Source organism: Alligator mississippiensis, chromosome 11 (genome assembly GCF_030867095.1).
Source record: "Alligator mississippiensis isolate rAllMis1 chromosome 11, rAllMis1, whole genome shotgun sequence".
Classification (NCBI taxonomy): Eukaryota; Metazoa; Chordata; order Crocodylia; family Alligatoridae; genus Alligator; species Alligator mississippiensis.
In genome coordinates, this window is record NC_081834.1 from 19,641,941 (window position 1) to 19,664,668 (window position 22,728).

A 22,728-nucleotide genomic window follows, 5' to 3' on the forward strand; every position below is an offset into this window, starting at 1 on the left:
GGGGCGTAGATTGAGGCCCCCACAGTGAGGGGAGGGAGTGGAGCTGGGACTGGGCTGAATGGGGCCCCAGGGCTGGGACAGGTTGTGTGACAGAACTGCAGCTTGTACAGTGTGATGGGGGGGAGGCTCCCCGCCATAATGCACACACCCAGGGGAGGCTGGGGGGGCATGTGCCCCCCAGATTTATGTGCGGGGCAGAGGTGGGCTGCCTGTGCTGCAGGCTGGGGCCTTGCCTTGGGAGCTGTGTAACACTGTGTGTGTCTGCCACCCGCTGGGAGGGCAGCAGATGCACCATGTGGCCAGTGTGTGGCTCCTGGGGCAGGGGTGAATGGGGCCCTGGGGCTCTCTGCACCCTGCAGGTGGCTCCTCCAGAGGTGTGGGGGTGGGGCAGGGACATGGTTCCCCAGTGCAGTGTGCACCCCTGGGAGAGTCCCCCTGATGTGCCCCCCAGATTTTGTGCACCAGGCAGATGTGTCCTGCTGCCTTTGCCCTGGGAGCCACGTGCTGGCTGTGCCACATATCCCCTGCCCACCTGGAGGCAGAAGGCGCATTGGCAGCACATGGCTGATCTCCCAAGGCAAAGGCAGCAGGGTGCAGAGCCCTGAGCCCACAGCAGACAGTCCGCCTCTGCCCCATGGAGGACACATGCCTCCCCCCAGGGGTGCATACAGCTGCAGGGAGCTGTGTCTCCCCACCCTGTGCCTCTGGATGAGCTGGCTCCATCACACAACTTGGCCCTGCCCTTGGTCCCCATTCATCCCAGCCCCTGCCCCACTCCCTCCCTCACCATGGGGACCTTGATCTGCCCTCCCACTGCCCCTTCCCTCTTCCCTTGCCCCTTCCCCCCCACTTACCTGTCTGTCTGTCATTCTCAAACCACAGCCCCACCAGCTGTGCTGCTGACTGTCACTCCTTACTTACAGTACCCCCACATCTTGCTAGGGTGTGCGGGGATCCCCTCTCCCCAAGCTTCAACCCCCCTCCTACATCCACAGCCCCCCACACCTTCACAAATAACCCCCCACACACACACACTTCAAAAGTAGCATCTCATGATTTGTATAACAAATCTCTTGATTTTTAAGAGGTTGTCTCATGATTTTTGACATGTTGGGGTTGGCAGTACTGGTGTTGTTGCCGACCAGTGTCTTGGCCCAGTTCTAAATCTCCACGCAGTGCTATTGCAGTATATTGAACTTTTTCCTTGTATCTTGAGGATAAGTGAACCAGTTTCAATAAAATTATAATCAGCTTCGATTGTGTCCTAGAACTCTAATCTTAAGGTAATATATTTTAAAGGTCAGTGTTTTAATTAAGGCACTTTCCTTGTTTTGCCTGGGGTTGGAAGTATAGGACCACCACAAGAATTGCCATCCCAGTTGTATTTTCAATAGGACTAAGCCAAGAAATGCTAGACATTTTCCAAGAAAGGTGGCCAACTTCCAAAGAAGAGCATAATGAATATTAGCAAACTTCAGTACAGAATGTTAATTGTTTGTTATCTGAACCAAATGAATCTCGGACTCTTCTGATTTATACCAATCTCTGCCATACATATTCAAACACTCATTAATTGCCATTAAGGCTTTACCTCACTCACACATTCATTGGGTCCACCTTCATTATAAGCATACACATCTCCACCAGAGTGAATGAATTCCCACCTGCTTGCCTCAAAGCTAATTTTTGCCCATGTCCTCTAACCTACACATTCACAGTCACTCAAGAAGAGATTATTTGGAACAGGATATTTTGAAAGTGACCATCACAGAGAGAAATCCAAAACCTTCTTTTGCTGGTCTACAGTGCAGTGAATTGGAAAAATCACAAAGGTATCCAACTCTCATATCTCACATCTGTCTTTGAGACAGAGGCTGAATTCTGGTGATACTTTTCAGAAAAGTTTTTTAAAAACATTCCTGTCAGAATTGACTTAATTCATCTCTCTCTCTTACCATCTTTTGATGTCATAAGATTTTAATCGTCTGTACTAGGTAGTGTATAAGCAAACAAGTGTGCCACATATCCCCTGAAAAAAATTAATTTTTTTTCTTGACTAAGATTTATTAATTTACAAGCATAAACTCAAATTTTAGACTGCAGTAACTTTAAATTGGGAGCTTGTCAGTGGATGACCTTAGTCGTCCGAATGTTAAGCGTAAGTCCCATTTTCTTGTATGCCTCAGTAAAGACATTGACACATGCCTGAATGTCTGCTTCTATCTGAGCACATACTACAGCATCATCGGCATATGGTAGCTTAATGATTGTGGTCAGAGTGGTCTTGGTTTTGGCTCAGCTTACCATCCATTCAGTATTTTAGTTCCACTCTGGCTAGAAGCTTGTTGATGGTCAGATGTAACATTGTGGCATGGAATATTGAGAAGAGTATTGGAGTGATGATGCAGCCTTGCTTAACTCCTGTTTTAACCTCAAAGGGATCTGTGATAGATCCATTACTGAGAACCACCTTTGTATACCATCATGGAGCAGGTAGAGAATGGTGACAAATTTCAACGGTCATACATAGTTCAGGGGGATCCTCCACAACACTTCTTGACTGACAGGGTTGAAAGCTTTGATGAGGTTAAAGAAGGCCATGTAGAGAGGCTTATGTTGTTCCTGAAATCTCTCCAGCAGCTGGCGAGTTATGAACATCATGTCAGTTGTGCCTCTTGATGCCCTAAACCCACACTGAGATTCCAGGAGGAAATCTTCAGCAGGTGGAAAGAGATGGTTCAGAAGGGTTATTGCAATGATCTTTTCTGTGGTGGACAGCAAGGTGATCGCTCTGTAGTTTCCACAGTCAGGCTTGTCTCCTTTCTTCAAGATTGTTACAATCATGGCATCCCGGAGATCATGTGGGATTTCCTCATCATTCCAGATCCTTAAAATGAGGGCATGAAGCTGTGATGTGAGCTGCTCACCTCCCTGTTTTAAGATTTCAGTGGGGATTCCATCTACTCCAGGTTCTTTATTGTTCTCCATCTGCTTGATGGCTTTCCTCACCTCATCAAGTGTTGGAGGGATTTTAGATCATCTCTGGCTGGGTGTTGCAGAATAGAATTGAGAACACTTTCATCAGCAGCAGAGTATTTATTGAGAAGGTCTTCAAAATGCTCCTTCCAATGGGCATTGATGGCTTCCCTTTCCTTGATCAGGTCTCTTCCATCCTTAGGTCTCAAGGGGGTTGGTTCCTGAGTGCTTGGACTGTAGATGGCTTTGGTGGCACTGAAGCAGCCATGCAAATCGTGTATATCAGCCAGATGTTGAATTTCCTTAGCCTTGTATTTCCATCATTTGTTCTTTATATTGCACGTCTGCCTTTGGACCTCTTCCTTGGCTTGTTGGAGGTTCGGTATCTTTTGCCTGGAGTTTGGTGTCATTTTGCCAAGCACAAAAGGCCTTTGATCAGCTAGATAAACTCTTGGATCTCCCAGTTGTTCTCATCAAACCAGTCTTGATGTTTCCTGGTAGAGAATCCAAATGTCTCTTCACAGGTGTTGATGACAGTGGCTTTGAAGTCATCCCACATGCTGCTGACATTCTCCCATTGTTGTTGATTGGAATTCACCAGTTTTCATTGAGGCACTGGTGGAAGAGGTCTTGCTTGTTGGGTCCTTGAGTCAGTCCTTCAGTATTGATCTTCTATCATCATTGCTTCTTCTGTAGCCATCGTTCTTGAGCCAGTTTGAGTGATATAAGTGAGCAAATGAATCGGTGATCAGTCCAGCAGTCATCAGCTCCGAGCATAACTTGGGCGATGCAGGCATTGGCTTTCTAAATATGTATATGTGAATAGCCATTCCTTAGTTCTAATCATGTTGGAGTAAGGTTGGAACTATGATGGTCTACTCTAGGAAATACATAAGGCAAAGATTTTTTTGGGTGGTATTTTTTGCTGGACAAACTATATACTTGGGAGAGACCTTAGACAAGCTTTTGGGCACAACTTATCCTTCCTTAGGTCTGGGAAAGAAGAGGATTTAGCTCAAGCTGTGTCTGCTTATTTCCCAGACCTGAAGAAGCTTGCTTGAAAGCTTGCCCAAAGGCCTTCTCCCAAGTATACAGTTGTTCCAATAAAAGAAGCCACCCTCCAAAATCCTTGCCTCTCGCATTCTTAGTTAATAATTCACCAAGCTAGGTGCTCTTACTAAAACATTATTCTTGGAAACGTGTAAGATACAGAGAAGTAATCCTAGTTTAAGAATGAGCCAGACATCTCCATTAAGCCATGTTAAGGCAATATGCTTTAGATGAGGAAAAATGAATTTGGAATATCTGAGTTTTCACTAACACCACCACAGGTGCAATACTGGTTCCAGAGAAATCAATGACTCCCTTTGACTTCATGGCAATTGGGGTTTGGCTGTTGGGGTTATCTTTCTTTCAACATTTTCAGATTATCTTAGTATGAGTCTTTCAACTTGTTAGCAATTTTTTCTTGATGAATTAGAATTAAATTTAGATAACTTTTCCATTGGTCAGTAACTTAACTCTTCCACAGCTGTGTAATATTTCATTACTATATCTATATCAATATCTAATCTAGTAATACTCTCATCATATATATAAAACTATTTAGAGTATTACAACTTACTGTAGTTGTATCAGTACACCAATTTGAATATAAAGACTTGCTTCAAAATCTTGGAATATATGTTGAATGAGAGGATGTTGCATTTCTAGATTTTTTCCTGGGTTATCTAAAATTAGATGCTGCTTCAGCATACATTGGTGGAATAAGTGCAGTGCACTCTCTGTGACTGTACAATTTAGATTTTTTTGAGCAGCATCAAGAATAGCTAGAAAGATTTAAAATTTGTACCTTGCAATATTTGCTGCTGAGGAAGAAAGGTCCAAGCAAATCTGATTGCAGATTATACATACCAGAAACAGAATGAAATTAAATACTGTGTACCACTGCTTTCAGAGAAAATGGTGATAGGCATGTTAAAAATATGTGGTGCTGTAAGTAGACAAGATAAACATGGTCAGTATAAAATAGGTATGTGTTAGCACGAGAGGGCATTGTGTGGATATAATGAATTATATATTTCCATAAATAATTAATTGATCATATTTAATGTGGGCTTGAAAAGAAATAGTAAAAGTCAACACTACCAACAGAAAATAAATGATGTATAAGCTCTTCACCTAACTGATAGCTTGTTTAATTGGTATGGGGATAGGCACACACACTAGTTATTTTCTAAAAAAGAATTATTTTAACCATTAGAGTACTACTATGTCATATTATACCATCCTCAACTCACCTAGTTAAACAAATTAGAGGGGAAACACCATAGAACATGCTGGACAATACAAGAGCTGTTTTCGTAATTGTTTATTTCTTAAATGGCAGGTGACACTTGAATGACAGGTGACACAAGGGTACTGTTTGTTTCTATGTAATTCTTCTCATATTTTAACATTGTTTCAGGACGCTAACTTTTTGAAAATATAACTTATATTCCCCTTTTCTTTGCACATAGGCTATGAACAGGCATCTCATTTGTTCCAGGAGAAACTATTTTCATCTGGGACAAGTGTGATCCCAGTCATTTGGATGTGCATATCTGTTGTTGTCCCAAGACACACACTAAAAAGGTACACAGAATAGGAAATTGGAACAGTTGTCCCAAGATATCCAAAAATGTGTCTTAATGGTTGTCCCAGGATTGCATCATTTACTCAATGGAAGAAAAGAGGCAGTGCATTGAGCTGCTCACTAAGCCCTGATTGGAAGGGTGATGTATATAAGTGTCAATCTCAGGACTTTTCTGTTCTGGGACAAACACAGATGCAATTGGTCACGGGACAAATGCCACACCTTTCCCTAGCCATAGAGGCTGGACTTTGTTTTCATTGAAGTTGATGAGGATTTGTTAGAATTAGATGGAGAAGGATCATGCACCTCTTTTGGGATCTGGATCAGCCATTGGTATCCTGAGGTTATCTGTAAAGGATTCAGGGCCATATTTTTGAATCCCCAAACATTCCCTCTTTTGAGTCTCCATTCCAGACACTTTTTTTTAACTTTAATCCAAAGTCAGATGAAAGTTAATTAAAACTTTTTTTCTGAATTTTTTCACCTTTAAATTATGCATTTAAAATTAAAATACTTTCAAATCTTAGAGGAAACCCTATCTAATAGAAATGTGATTTTATTTAGATAGTCTGTTAGTTACTTCTTAAAGGACTATACTAAAAATTAAAATGCATGCATACTCTTTGGTAAATTACACACACATTTGGCTGGAGATTGAAGACAGTAGAATTTATTTAGTCACTATAAATGGAAATGTTGCATAAGGCAGTCTACATGACTGAAGTGTTGAGAATAAGAAGTTATACATTGGCACTGAACAGTCATCTACTTACTTAACTAGCAAAATACAGACAAAGAAAATGGAGCAAACAACCCTTATTGTTAAATAGAAGAAATCACAGTCTCTCTTTTTACAACTTTTATGCTGTAACTGAAAGCTGCCACAGCATGAACTTTAGTGTAATTCACAGATTAATGTTGTATGTTACAACATGGTTCCCAGAATGATTAAACTTAGGAGTTTCATAGTAAGATTTATTAAGAATTTGTTAAATCCATTGTGTATTAAATGAATTTGCAATAGTTCCAGATTCATGCTTTTAAATATATAGAGTTACATCCACTTCTGGCCTACTTAAAAGTCAAATGATCCAGCATTGTTTCAAGGTTCTAACTGTATGCTTTTGTGGTTTTTAAGCTGAAGTTTTTACATACTGTGACTCAGATTCTTGGCCCACTCTGTGCCATTCCAGCAGCACAAAGAAGTCCAAACTGGCCAGATCTCAACAGTGGATTCTCTGTGTGTGAGGTAAACTGCAGAAGACGTGCAGCTGGCATAGCAGGCCTCTACATATTAGCAGGGAGCTGCTGCTACAGATGTCATATTGGGGTGCAGTTGACAAATGATCCTTTGAGAGCCAAAGCAGGACAGGATATATTAATCTATGGGAAGTCTGGCGTTAGCCTAGAGTCCACCTGAGGACAGAAGCTATAGGAAGCATTTCCACTTTGTCCAGCTAAGGAGAAGCAGGGCTCAACTGAGAATTCACCATAAATGTGTGATACTTGACATATCTAATGTTCGCAGAATAGCTTGGATGCTCTTCAAAATGAAAACATAATTTAACTCATGCATCATTTAACAAGTTATAGCCTTAGGCAAATTCCATAGTTGTTATTTCTAATTATGGACAAATTGCAGTATTTTTATCCTCTGCCTCTTGTCTTGGAGGGTTTTTTCCCCTAGGCTTAAAGTTCATGTAATTGCTTAAGGAAAATAGCATTACATATTTCCTATTTAATGGGTGCATCTACACATGCTGTTAGTGCAATGCCATAAACAGTTTGTGCCAAAGTTAACGGCTCCCAGGCACAGCATCTATGTGTGTGCATGGGACTGCAGAAGTTTGAACCAGGGCAGAGAGGACCCAGGCTGGAAGCAGGCTTGGGTGGGGGTGGTCAGCCCCCGTCTCCAGGTTGTGGCATTGGGGAGGACAAGAAATAATGGGTACAAACTGATTGAAGATCACTTCAGACTAGACATAAGAAAAAACTTCTTTACGAGTGCCGAGGGTTTGAAACAGGCTCCCCCCGGAGGTCATACAGTCATCCACCCTGGTGACCTTCAAAAAGCATCTTAACGCCCATCTTGCTGGGGTCATCCAATCCTAGCAGTCTTTCCTGCCCAGGTGCAGGGGGGCTGGACCCAATGACCTGTAAAGTCCTTCCAGCCCCTAACAACTATGAAACTATGCACAGCATGGTGGGAGAAAGAGGATTTTGTTCCCGCAGTTGCCCTTGCCCCACAGTGTACTGCAGACCAGCCAGGGATTGCTACAGAGAAAGGAGTCTGGGGTCTCTTTCCTGGCAGCCACTGCCTCCCTGCTAGCTGGTGACTGTCAGCAGTGGCTGGCTTGGGGCTCAGTGGGGGAGCCAGACCAGATCTGCACAGCAGGGAGGCTCCATTCACCCACCCCTCTGCCCAAGTGACCTGCCAGTGGCATCCAGAAGCTGCAGAGCAAGGCTGCTATGGCTTTTCTCCATGCTGGAAACAGTGGCTGGGTGGGAATGGAGCCCCCCTGTTCAGAGGCCCCCCCACAGCTTGCTGGCTGGGGTATGGGGGAGCACCAGACTGGGTACATGTGGCAGGGGGGCTCCCTTTCATTCCTTTTCCTCCCAGCCACTGCTGACAGTCCCCAGCTGTTGAGGACATGTGCCTGCAGGGGATCTGCTCCTAGCAGGCGTGCAGGAGTGCCCCCCACTTACTGGCCTTGGCCAGTGTAGGCAGGCACTGAGCTCCCCCTTGTCAAACAGTGCATGTCTGTGTTACAACCCAAAGTTGTGAGTTTTTGTTTGTGTGTGCTTCGGCAACGCTAAATTATGTTCCCGCTAAAATTACAGCTTCCTTGCACGGTAGAGTTCTCTGCTGCGGGAGAGAACTCCGGTGCAACGGGGAATTTCCCGCCAGATTTGCAGCTTCTTTGCATGGTGCATTTCTTTTGCATCTCAGAGATGCATGGTGCAAAGGAGTTCCCGCCATTTGTATTCAGATTTGCACCACATTATTGGCCGATTCTGAGTAGAGGCATACGTGGTGACTAGCTATTGGCTTGCTAGCCGTACAAAAGGCTTGGGTAGTTTCCGCCCAAGTGGGAGAGAGAGGAAAACTGGAGAGAGACAGAACTTGCCAGGAGGAGGAGACTTCGCGCTGTGTGAAGATCTCTAAGCGATGTGGACCCTTGCGGACCCAACGCACCTTTCTTAAGCAGGCAACAGAGGTCTGAACAGCCTCTGGCCTCTCCCCATCACCAAGCGCAATCCTAGACGTATCCCTATCCTATATACCCAATTTTCGAACCCACGGAGCTTTAACAACTCCGGGGGCCTGGGAACCGAACAGAGCCCACGGAACTTCAACAACTCTGTGGGGAAAGAATTGCCGAACCCGCGGAGCCTAAACAACTCCAGGGCCAAAGAACCGAATTTGTCGTAGTCCTCCAACGAGGATTTAAGCGGAGCTGCACCTGGAAACTGTCCAGCCTACACCGCGACCATCTTGGGTGTAAGTAAATAATCTTTCAATCAACCATTAAGCCTCTGTGACTAATTCTAGCCTGTGCGTGCCTTGCCGCCGTGTGGTTTTCTCCGACCCCGTGTGCCTGGGCTGCTGGCCACAGCCCGCGTGCGCAAAGACGGGCCCAGCTCGCCCCCGGCCCGCACAGTCTGTTTGGTTGGAACTTGCTCTAACTTATAGCACTTTAAGTAAAGTGTGATAGTGGGTACTTACACAAGTTACATGGTTTGCACAATCTGGCCTCTGAAAGCAGTCTACAGGCATAACATAATACATGTTTACAGCTTCAGAGCACTTTTAAAATGGCCAATCACCAAAACAATTAACACTCAATACATTGCTATTTGAAGGCACTCTACAGCATAGTAACTTAAGGAACTTCTGTTCAGGTTCCATCGAGGGTTAATTTTTTGCATGCATGAGGCTGGGCTGATGCTCATGCTGGCCAACACCAGCCCAGTCCTGCCCCCAGGGCTGTCACGGACAGGAGAGAGTCTCCTCCCTGTGCAGTTTTGAGGGAATGGGGAAGGGGGAAGCATGCCACTCCCAGCTAGACTTTGCTGTGGCCTGAGCTGGGAGGGGCAGAGTAGAATAGAGCCCCATTGCCTTGTATCTCCCCCCCCCCCCAAGTTACCCTGTCTGGGGTATTGGGGACAGGCAGGCCTGGCCCATGAGGCCAAGGGGCTCCATTCCACCCCGCTTTCCCCTCGGCTCCAGCCACAGCAAAGCCCAGCAGGCAGCTGTGGCCCCTGTCAAGGGGCCCAGTTGGGGGAAGGGAGCCCCTCTCCACCTTGCAGGCCTAGCCAGCTCCCTACAATACCCCAGCCCTCCACACACCCCCTCTGGCCCAGGCCTCTTGACAATGCCAGTATGCAGCTGCCAGCTGGACTTTGCTATGGTTGGAGCTGGAGAGGATTGCAGAGTGGCACGGAGGCCCCTCACCTTGCAGGCCCCTCCCAGCTACCCTGACTAGGGTATTGGGGGGGAAACAGGCCAGGCTTGTGAAGCGAGGAGGTCTGTTCTACTGCATGATCCCTGCTGAGCTCTGGCTATGGCAAAGCCCAGTCAGCTGCTGTGCGCTGACAGCTGCATGTTGCTGCTGGCAAGAGGCTCAGGCTCGGGGTGGGGGAAGGGATCTCCTCCTCCCCCATCTCCCTCCTGAGCCTCTTAACAGGGACAGCACATAGCTGCTGGCTCACCTTTGCTGCAGCAGAGCTGAAAAAGCAGGGGGTGGGGCTAGGGAGAGGTGTGCTTTGGCAGCCTCCTTGGAGGCTGCTGGAGCACCCTTGCCTGATGGCCAGGGCTGGTGCAGACAGGCTTGAGCTCCCCCAGCCCAACAGGTGAATGTCGGGGGAGGGGCTCTAACTCATGGTGCTTTGTGTAAAGTGCCATGAGTTAGAGCACCTCCCCTAAACACTTTTAGGCACCCAGAGGGCTTTCTGTCAGGAGGTTTTTAAATGTCTGTATTTAGCATGTCTCATTCATAATGACCTGACTAATATTTTGGGTACAATATAATTACAATTTTAAAGGCTGAACAATGGGGCAATAGTGAGCAAAAGGCTGAAAACACATGGTCAGATGTTTTAATTGGGCCAATTGAGAGCCATGTTCTGCCTGGCTAATGGGAGGAAGAGAGAGACCTTCTATCATATACCCCATCATGCCCTCCTTCCACTTCTTTCATGGGCTGTTTGTTGTAATTGTGACTGTGTTGTCTCACCTAGTGAAATAGGTGTGTGGTATTTTTTATTGACTGGCTGAACAGACTGCTTTGGAATAATATTTTTGAAATCATAATTAGGACATTGGTAACAAGACAAGAACAAATGTATTTCCTGTTCTAAAATGTCTGCGTACAGTATTCCATACTTTGAAGATTTGAAAAATGTAAGTAAACTGAGCAATAGGCAAAATAATAGTCTGGTGGTAATTTTAGATTTTAAGAGTCTTTTAATTTTTTTCTTATGTACTGAAACACAATCACTTCTCACTTGTTTGGTTTTCTGATTTTTTTTCCTTGGCATGACTAGCTTGTTGGCTAAACCAGAGTAGGCAAGTTTATGCCTAGAATATAATTTTACATGATTCCCCTCCCCCCAAGACTATTTTTATATTAAATATGTTACTAAATGTCAGCAAGATATACCAAATACAGCACAAACTTGTACTGACTGATCACAGTTTACTAACGTAAACCAAAAGTCTCCCAGCCAAGTTATGTGAAGACAGCTGGGGGTGCCTTGTAGAAGAAAAGTTAGAAAGTTATTTAGTAGGAAAAATAAAGTAAGTAGTGCCAATGATCAATTATAAATCATTGAGAACAGAGGGGAGTTTATTATATTTTATTCTCATCTTTTTACTTTTTAATATGCAAGGTATTTTCTCTATCAGGTGTGGGCAAAATATGGCCTAAAGGCCAGATCCAGCCCACCAATTGACTGAATATGGCCCAGGCGGGTGCCCACCAATTGATTGTATCCAACCTGCGGCTCCCCCCACAGCACTCCACATAGGGCAGAGCCCTGCCTGCTTCCACCCAGGACAGCCTGCACTGTTGTCCCACCTGCACCTGCCCCATGCCCATCTACTGCATGATGCTAGCCCCAGCCAGCATACACAGCCTTCCAGCTGCTCCCAGTGTGGCTGAAGCTGACCAGGTACTGCTTGGCTCCCCCTGCCTCCAGTGGCTCCTCCTTCTCCTGCCTCTGCTGCACCACTGTTGCACTGTTTTGGGCACCAGGTAATGCAGGGAAGCTGTGGGGATGCATGCCAGGTACCACCTGGCCAGCCAGGTTGGGGAGAAGCTGCAGCTGAGCAGCTCCTGCCTCAGCACATGGGACTCAAGCTACAGCTTCAACTCTAGGTCCCGGCTTCTCACTCACTCAGTTGCCCAGCATGATGGGCAGCCACCTGCAGGTATCCAAGTGGGTGGAAAGTGGCCTGGAGCTGGAGCCGTGCATACTGGGACAGGAGCCACCCAGCTGCAGCTTCTCCCTGACCTGCTGGGCATCTGCTGCTTGGCATGTGTCCCCACAGAGCAGCACAACAGGGGCAAAATGAGCAGCTACTGGAGGTGGGGGCAGCTGAGCAGCAGTCTGGCTGCAGCTGGATCAGGAGCAGCCCCACCAGGAATCTGTGCATGATCACTGGGGGCAGTGCAGTCGGTGAGTGTGGGGCAGGTGCGGGTGGGAGCACAGCACCAGCTGCCTAGAGTGGGAGAGGTTTGCCCAGATGTGGATTGCTGTGAAGACAGCAACATGCTTTGGGGTGGGCAACCACACCTGCACCAACACCCCACCTCTGGTGCATGCATCCTCTCCCCTCCCTTCTCTCCCTCTATCCTTCCCTCCCTCCACCTTCATTCAGCTCCTAGGATTTAGCACACAAGCAGCTCCCCACACCCACCACACACTCACCCCCCTTAAATACACCCCCCATATAAAAGTACATTTTTATTTTGAGCTATTATGCAATTGCCTCTATATATGCTACTCAAAAAAAATCATAAATCAGGAAAAGAACGATTTAAAAAATAATGTTAAAATATGTTACAAAAGATATTTGATTTTGAGTATATGATTTGTTTTTTATCTACAATTTATTAAAATGAGATCTTCTGAAATAGCTTGTGTGTGTGGCCCTCGACCACTCGCCAAAACTCATTAATTGGCCCTCCAGCTGAAATAATTGCCCACACCTGTTATTTATCATTTAAGTTACTTAGTGCTTATCTGATGATGTAGATGAAAGTAGCAACTATTATACTATCCATTCAGCAAGAGCTTGCCTATAATAGATGTTACAACCTGAGATTGTTTTTTGTTTTGTGTTTTTTTAAATTATGGAGGAATAATTTAGCCAGGATTATTCTTTTTTAGGATCCTTAAATCCATTTTTCTCCATTAGATGCAATCTCTCTTCAGAAGAATGGATTCTGTCATAATTCAGTTTGAAAATAGTGCTTTGAAGTTGTAGCTGGCTAATAATACTTGTATTTGGAGCACTTTTCTCCCTAATAATTGATCCATTGCTGGAAGTAATCTTAGTAGTCAGTAAATTAAACTCTTTGGCTCAGGGATTATCTTTTTCTTCCAATATTTGTATGATAGTTGGCACAATGGGCTCCTGACAAGAGCTTCTAAGCACTGCGGTAATGTAAAACAATTAACAGTCATGCAAATGAATTATATTAATAGTAGTGTTTGGAGTACTTGACAGGAATGAAACTCACTTCATCCACAGAGACTAAGTTATCACAGACCCCTGGCCCTGACCCTATCACCCTTCCTAGATGAAGCCATTGTGAAGACCCCAGCTGAAGCACTAGAGAATGAAGATTCATTGTTCTAGGGCTCCTTCATTGACAGTTTCCCCACATAACCTTAAAGTGAAGGTGAGGATGGAAGGAAGGTTTTCCTTTAGATTTTCTCACTGGAGTGAATATTATCATTGTTTAAATGATAAAAGTGCCCTAAAAGTTAAATCCTTAAATCCCTTTACATTGAAAAAAAAATCAAATCCATAAATATAATCCTAAAATCTGACCAAACAACTATTTAATACATTTTCGCCAGTGTACTACTTTGTTTTCTCTAGTGTGCGAGCATGTTATCTTGTGTGGTTCTATGAACAGTGCAGGTAACTGTGGTGGGGAAGAAGCAGTGCTGGGTCTACAGCATCTCCCTGTGTTTATTAATATATTTAAAACTAAGCAAGATGGTCTACTAGTGGGAAGATATGGAAACGAATCAAGCATATGTGTTAAAAAATCCTCTACAAAAATGTTTTAAAAGCTGAAGTAGCAATGCCAGGACATTTTTTTTCTTCTCCAAAATCCTAACTAATCTCTACCCAAATAATGTTTGAATTAAAGTGAATGGGGTAAAGGGAGTAGTTTATTGTCACTGCCTCTGAAGCAGAAGTTTTTGTGGTTACAGGGGTTGTGGAAGTGATCCTTGTTGTTTACACTTCTGGTTTGATTTATTTATATTTCAACATTGATTTGTTAACATCTTGACCATGAATTGTGTTGGATGACAATCTATTTAAGAAAGAAAGAAAGCATGGAATGTGGAGTGCCTAGATTCTTTTGTATGACAACCTGTTGTTTCTAGACGGCAGTGTCAAATTCCCAATAGAGGATTATGCATACTTAACAATCCCCATATTCTTTTAAACCATAGAAAAAAATAAATCCAATTTTAAATTGCTTATTTTTCTAGGATCATTTTTTATATTTGTAAGGTCAAATGAAAATCCAGGAGCTATTTCCACTTTCCACTTCCAAATGAAGTGCCAATTACCATAAATTAAATCCAAACTTATGGCCTAGTATGTACTGATAACAATTGAGCCAGTGACAGAAACCAGGAAAACTGCAGTGGTAAATCACTGGTAAATTGTCCAGTACAGTCGGTGTAAACATGATCTGTGCTATTTCTGTCAGCAGACAATATTAGAACAAAATTTAAAGATTCTGTTATAGTCAGCATGGTTGCAGTCTATGTTTAGTTAAAAAGAATCATCATCATTTATAGAAACAACTACAGAAATTAAACAGAACTGAGTCGCTGAGCTGAGGAACTACGCCAGTTGATTTTTTTATTAGAATGTTGTGAGTGATAAATTTAACTTGCTTGCCACACTTTCTTTAATATCATTTATTATAATTTATAATTTAAACTATTACATATCCCCAAGATAAATAGGGGCAGATGCTCAGTGGAACTAGCAAGCATAGCTGACCACCTGGACTCAAGTGTTTGGAATATTTTAGCCCTCTAATAAATCCTATGATTTTTAGGTTCATTTAGTAAGTAGCATGCGAGAATTACATGAATAAAATTCATGGTAAATTAATCTTCATTTTGTTCTTTGTTTTACATTTTTTTAAATGCATAATAATAATAAAGTTATATTGATTACATAGTATTTTTACAGTTTGTTCAAGTGTTGTGCGTGCAGTTGTCAGCCACATCTGTGAATGTCTATTTCCAACTTTTCAACACCAATTGTTACAAAGAATTTTTTCCATTCATGCAAATGATGTAATGTGTTATGAAACTTAAAGTATGACAATACAGCAGCTATTATTGTTAACCTCTCTTGTACTCTTGGCATAGGAATCTCAATTTTTTCCTTGTTATCTTTGGTGTAATTAATTTTATAAATTATTGTGCACTAGCAAATTCATGTGACATTACCATCTGCCCATGCCCATAATTCAAAATGAAGAATAAAATCAAAGGTCAAAAGACAATTGAGGAACAGTTACCAAATACAATGATAGAGAGGCAGTTATGCAGGAAAAGCAAAGCACTATCCAAAGAAAGTAATGGCCTTCATATTCCCACACTAATTCTGCTGGGATGAGGATAATTTTTCAAAGTAGACCATGCAATGATGTGTCTTCCATCACAGAGAATTGGATAACATATCTAAAGATGCCTGGGATACTCCACAACACTAAGACAAAAAAATCACATGGTTCACTTGACTGAGTTGTATAAGACCCTACAGATCTCAAAATGTGTCTTTAAAAAATTCAAGCAGTGCAGTAGAAAACAAGAAGGTGTCATTCTTTCCAATTGAAATTATAGTAAGAATCATAGTGTATACCTGGTTAGTTACCAGGAACCAGCTGATTCCCAGAGTAATTCCACCTCCCTTTAACCTCATAGTAACTTGTTCGTGGTACTGTGTCCTAAGCTTGTTTCTCCACTCTCTTGCTGCTTGTTGCAGTCATATATATATAAAAACAAAGTGAGTATGAAGTGCTACCATTCTGGTTAGGGAGTATTTACATCCTCTTCAAACAGGTGCTAAATACCATGGCACACATAAAGTAGTGGAGTTCGGTCCTTAATCCGATGGGGATAAAACTATTTTTTCAAGATAGTAGAAGAGTCAGCTAGTCCCATGCCTTTAATCGGGGGGTGAATCCAAGAGGGGTGCAGTGGCATGGTCATACGCCATTTCAACAGTGTAGCTCACTTGTGTAGCTTGAGTTCCTTGCAGTTGCAGATGCCTAGGTCCCCTGCAGTCTAATGTGGGCTGGCATGGGATACTTAGGAGGACCAAGCAACCTCCCTGTCCGGGGAGTAGAGGCGCCAGGAGAAGTGCCGCTAGTACTTCCAGATGAGTGCATATGACTGGTGGGGGGGATCGGCCGCGGGGGAACACACCCAGTCCCTGACCTGGCCACTGGGGGGCAAGTGCCCCGCCTGACTCAGGAGGCACCAGTTCTCCATACCCCTTTCTGAAATCCTAGATCCTTCCAAGTCTTTAATGACTGATTCTGGGGCTGCTGAACACACATTTTGTATCTCAAAGCAAGCTAGAGACTCTTGTATCTTGCACCAGATGCTAATAGTCCCCAGGGAAGAATTGGATATGGGACCCAATCTGCAATGCTTTTTGCTGACTATGCCTCCATGTTGTTTGGGCATATAAGTTTGGGAGGATGGAGGAGGAATCTATTAACTACTGCAATAATAGCCTTTCAGTAATTGGGGGTTACCCAGGAAGACAGAATAATCAAGTGACTAGATCTGCTTGGAAGTAGGACTGCTTAGTGGTACCCGAACTCTCAAGAGAGAATTGGTGTCTATATGCCATGACTGGCTGAATTTCCAAGTATTGTGGAATATATGGAATAGTTTTCTAGTGTTATCAATTGCAGAAATGACATTTGGAGTCCAAGTGTGAAGCAAACTCAAATTAGAGTTTATTTTTCATTTATCTCTGATACTCAGACATACAAAACTTTGCAAAACTAAGACTGGATTTCCCATCTAGGTATGATGTACTTCATTTTGTATTAAACTTAATCAGGTACATAGTCATCAGGAACTGTGAATTTTCTATATACCTGTTAAGACAAATATGCCAATGGATGCTGACCCTCCCATCTTTGAAATATCCTTTCCAATATTTAGATATAGGAATTAATCCTTCCATACCTTTGTACAATATACATGTTTAATAAGAAAAATACAATTATCATATAACAGTTTAAGACAAATATAACATAAAATATTGTAAGGGAAAAAGCATATATCATTACTAAATAAATCATGATGAGTTCTACAGAGATTTGAAAACGTAATAATTGCAAAGACCTATTTTAAAAGGGTGGTTTTTTATTTCCAGGTTTTTCTTTCACAGGGAAAAAGTAAAGGAAATAGAGGAAGAGGAGAATTTTCAATAGGCCTTATTGCTGAGCCATAATTTAAATTGTATAAATAATCTTCAATACACATTACATTTTTAAAGAGTTGTTTGTTCAGCCAGATTGGAAAATAAGAGATATGGGATGCTTGGGACAATTTTCTTCCATTTCTCTTAGGATCACTACAGCTAATCAAGGTTTATTTACACTTTATAATTTTTTTTATCAAAAGATGACATTTTTATCCCATTTAATCTATTTTTTTATTTATGAGAAATATTTCCAATAAATATAAAATATGCTTTAATATTTTGGGTAATATTTTAAATGAAAATAATTTAAAAATGAAAATAACATTTTGAAGTTTGTGAAGTCAGATTTTACATTTTTGATTAACAGTAAACTTTATTCTGTGGCGAGGCTATGGATTTTAAGGAAAACTACTTTAAGTTACAGAGTCTTATTATAAATGTTTTAAAGCAAAATATTAAAGTAGCAACGTAAAATGTATCCAATCATTCAGTTCTTGTACTACAGATCATCCTTCATGTCTTTTCTATACTAAGTTTAGGATACATCTAAAGGGTAGTGGGTGGTATTACAAAATAATTTAGCCCTTTGAATCTCTGTATCACATTTGCTGGAACCTAATCAAACATAAGTTTTCATTCTTAGCATTAATTACTATTTCCAGTTTTTTTATATGAGATTTTTAATGGAATTTTTCAATTCTGTTATGTTCACGCTGAAATCACTATCATCTTTCCAATTGGCTTCCTGTTACATACATAACATTTTAAACATTTAATTTAATTTAGAAATAGACCAGTACAGTAGGAACCAAATTTGGAATGGGCTAAAACCTAGAGTTTAGGTTTGAGTTTGAATCTGGACAAATCATTTAATGATGCTGGAATCTTATGGAAAGTTCTTACGAAATGTTGGCCAAAACAGTAGAAGTCTCACAAGAGTGTGCTTATGTCTTCTGCAAAAATCTTGCTGTTTTATCTTTCGATATAAGATTTTTGGGCTCCATTCAAACTTAAATCAAGAGAAATAGGCACTTTCTGGGTTTAAGTCAGATATGAAACAAAAAACATAGTGGTGGTTCATATCTAAAAACAAAAACCATAGTGGAGATTCATATCTAAAACTCACATACATTTTTTTAAGACAGTTAAGAGTCAAGGTTCTGTAAGGCTTTCACAATAACCAAAATCCCTTTGATGTCTTTAAAATGAGATTCCAGGGGCAACAGAGCATGGAAAGTCCAATCCTTGTTGTAAATCCTCTTACGTTGAATCAACATAAGCTCTGTTTTTTGGCTTCTACTCTTTTCTGTACAAAATCTAATAAATCTGCAAGACTCTTGTATTTAGAGCTGAACTGAAGGAAGCTCAAGCATTAAGAAAGGAAGACCAAATTTGCAAAAAATGTGGAGATGTATCACTAAAAGGTCCATCCCTGATCACTGCCTGCTGAGAGAGGAATACCTCGTTGTTTTGTCAATAAGGGCACTTTTAAATGAAGCTGAACTATTGGTGTTTTTGCTTTGGAAGTGCGAGCAGCTTATACTTAAGCACGATTCAGTAAATAGGTGCCAAAAGCAAAATAGATTCTGAACTATACAAAACTATACTATTGACGTTTCTATTTCACATCTTTTACTTAATTCTTACTATAATCTCACACTGCTCTGTGGATGTCCTTTTACAGCATCTGATGAATTGACCTTTAGAATCACAAAAGCTTATGCATCTCTAATTTAATTTGTTTGTAAGGTGTATCTCTATCCTGCATTTAGTCTCTCAGTCTAGGGGCAGAAATTACACATAAGGTGGTATAAGTGATCAGAAATCTGTTAAAAATCTGTAACACAACAGAAATTCAGTGCACATAAACCTCTTTCAAAATGGCTGAAACCAGTTTAAGAGAAACCTGGATGAATATAGTATCAGGCTTAACTGATTTAAGTTAAATTGGTTTATTGCATCTGTGTCCCAGATCTCCTCCATATTCAAGTTAATTTACAGTCCTTCAGCATCCCAGGATGCTTTGCACCTCCCCCCACAAACCCTCCCTCGCAGAGTGGGTGAGCTAGCTTTGGCCCAAGCTGTCTGCTCCAGCCAAGCAGTGAGGCATGCTCTAGTGCCCCCTGGCTTCTGGCCTGGGCCACTGCAGTCACATGCCTGCATTTCTGGAATCAAAAGTGAATGTCTGTTCACTTGCTTATCAGTTCAATCTGTGCAGCTTAGACTAACCTGTAAAGATTGAATCAATTCAGCCTCTGGCTTTTTGACTATCTGTATTTAGCCTCAGTGGGAGGTTTTTGACCTTCACCCTATTTCAGTTTTGAGGCTGATGAGTCGAGTTATGCCTGTCATGTATAGAGTGATTTTCTTTGGCTAGTGGAAGAGCATACGATCCTCTGATGTACAAAGTTGATTCAAATTTTCAGCTTTATGCCCAAAAAGGGATCTTGGAAGGCAGGTACCAAGATGCTTAATACAACGGTCCTGTTCCAAAAAACAAAACCTAGGTTCCACAATCTGTCGATACCTTTTCATTTTTAAAGATTTCTTTAAAGCTGTTGATTTTGTGTACATACAATGTTAATACTTACATAGGTACATTCTTCTGGTACCTATGTAAGTATTAACTGGCATAGGGCAAGGTTCAGGAATTTGTTTCTCTTGTACAGAAGAAATGAAGAGTAAGTTAAATTCTGGTACCTTGCCATTTCTTGGACTAAGAAGAGCTACATTGTTTACACTTAAAAAAAAAAAAAAGTGAACTTTGAATAATGAGAACTGAATACTGATTATTATTTTAAGAACTTGATTCAGTATTTAGCCATGTAACTCCAAGTAACATGCAATTAATAAGATTAATTGTGCATTGAAACATAATTAAAGTTCTGTTTATTTTGTTTACTGCTTTTTTTTAGTGTTACATTATTGTGACCTTATTCTGTGTCTTGGTAGAGAAGTTTAAAATACAAAGAAGAGAAAAAAATAAATCTGACCCTGTTCTTTTATTGCTCCTTACAGTTTGTATTTTACATCCTTAACCTTGACTAACACGAGAAGAAATGTGCATTGTGGCTCTTCTCAAGTTTCCAGTTTAGCCTCATGGTGTTATCTCATTCTCTAGAGATCCCCAGTTGTGAGGCAACTTACTTTGCCTATTGTCCATGTTATGCAATACATGGTCTGTGGATGAACTAGCAATTTCTGCCTGTAAAAGTGTCCGTCTGGCATCTTTATTCAATATGAAATTAACTTAAAATATTAACAATGTGAATTTCCCTGCTTACATTTGAATATTTCACCATTCAGTCAGTGAACCACCAGGGGAAGGAGTGCTGATTCCTCTTTTAAATCTGTCACCTTGACAGGATCCACCTAAGATTATGAATTACATTCAGAGTATAGAATACTGCAGTGTTTCTATATCAGCACCTCCATTTCTTATGGGAAAAGGTAGATGTAGAGATTACCCTAATTACTTTTGCGTTGTTTTGACATTATGGAGTGAGGCTGGCAGCACCGGATATGAAGACATTTTTCAAAGCAGCATTTGAAATAGTGACAGACACAGAAGGTAAAGTGGTTGATTTATCTGTGACTCAGTTGGAGTGATCTCATGAGAGGATGCTTTGGTTTATCACTTCCAGCCTCAAGCATTATAAAGTAGTAAGTCGCAGGACAGAGAGGTGTGAATTTATGCTTGAAGATTTATCCAGTTTGGTAATAAATATTATTCTAATTTACATTTTTAAAGAGTTTAGGATAAAAGTAGGAATTGGGTTCTCCTTGGTTCAATGACTTTGGGAAAAGTACATTACTCCAATCTTTTTTTTTTTTGTATCATCTGAACATAGCTTAGAAATATGTATACTATAGGGCAACAAACATACATTTAGAACGGGTCTTTCATTTTAATTTAAATTGAAGGTATGCCAAAAAAACCCAACCCCAAACTGTACACACCTGTTTTAAATAAATGATGAGCTCATTCTAATTTAATTTGTGGGGTTCCCAGAAAATACAACCACCGTCGTTGTTCAAGGAATGTTTCCCTTATCTTTCTATTCTGCTTATCCAACAAAAGTACTCAATTAATGATATCCTAGTATATAAAAGATAAATTAGCAAGTGAACCATGTTTAATGTACTGAGAGACTACTAACTTATTTCTGCAATGAATGTGGCAGAGATTTCCTTACAGTACACCTGATGTAGATAAAACATTGACGCTGCACTTTTCTTTTTGAAATGTAACAGGTATCGAAGAAAAATAAATCTGAGTTTAAGCTGAACGTAAAAGTATAAATGTTAACCAGTCAGCAGCATGTTTTGGTAGTTTTAATGGTTTAACATTTTTCCTTCATATTTTTCAGTTAAATGTAACCCTTCATCAAATATTAAGACATTTGCATTTCAGGGAAAATTTTCAGAGATAAATATGCTACATTTACCTGAAGATCTAATTGATATTAGTCATGAAATCATGAGAGAGTAAATCTGTAGAAAGTAATATGCTACAACAATAAGAATCACAGATTAAGGTCCTTTACTTGAATCTGAAATATTAAATTGCAAGCCAACTGATTGGTTAAACATCATGAAATCATAAAAAGCAAATCCACAGCATCCCATAGGGTTTAATTATACAAACTCTTCTGGAGGTTTTGTATACAAGCAAGTACTAGATCAAACAAACAAAGTTACAAGACTGCAACATTAATAAACACATGCCTTTAAAAAACACAGGGGAAAAAACATTTAAACATTTTAGGGTGAATGCTGGCCCCATTGAAGCCTAGAATTTTGTCATTAATATCAGTGGAGAAGGAACTGTTTTTTAGACTACAGTCATGTGGTCCTTACTGTTTCAATATCCCATTGAAAATCAATGGCAGTCTGCCTGAATGAGGATGAAATAAAAATCTTTATATTTGTGTGTCAGCCATTAAACTGATTTGCCATTTAAAATAATATGGTTGTGCATTATGTAATTAATTGTAGAAACAAAGGAGGCTGATATAAATGGTTTTTAAAAGAATCAGTAAAATGTATCGAGAAAACTCCAGCTGCATAAGATGCCAAACATTATAATCATGAGGTAAAACAGTAAAACGTGCTATTCCTGGCACAATAGCATAGCATTTGAAAAGAATGGCAAGAATTTATTATGAAGAAAAAAATCAAATGAAAATGACTAATCATATTACCATTCCTTTTACTTTGATTTTTGCAGCTGTTACATAAAATCTTTATGATTTATGTTGCAAATTTTATATCAACATGTAAGGGTATCACAGGACAGATATTTGTTCTTTCATTTGACAACCTATCTCTGACCTCTGAAATAGTAATAATTTTTTGCTTATTTGTTCCTTAGTGTTTTGTTTTATACTGGAAGATA

General features: G+C 41.0%; 2 protein-coding genes across 3 annotated transcripts in view; one reads left to right on the plus strand and one right to left on the minus strand.

Annotated features, from left to right (window-relative positions):
* The window catches only part of FAM227B (family with sequence similarity 227 member B), a 167,792-nt gene that overhangs the window by 68,142 nt on the left and 76,922 nt on the right, over nt 1-22,728 (plus strand). The window lies entirely within an intron of this gene.
* The window catches only part of FGF7 (fibroblast growth factor 7), a 62,877-nt gene that overhangs the window by 38,005 nt on the left and 2,144 nt on the right, over nt 1-22,728 (minus strand). The window lies entirely within an intron of this gene.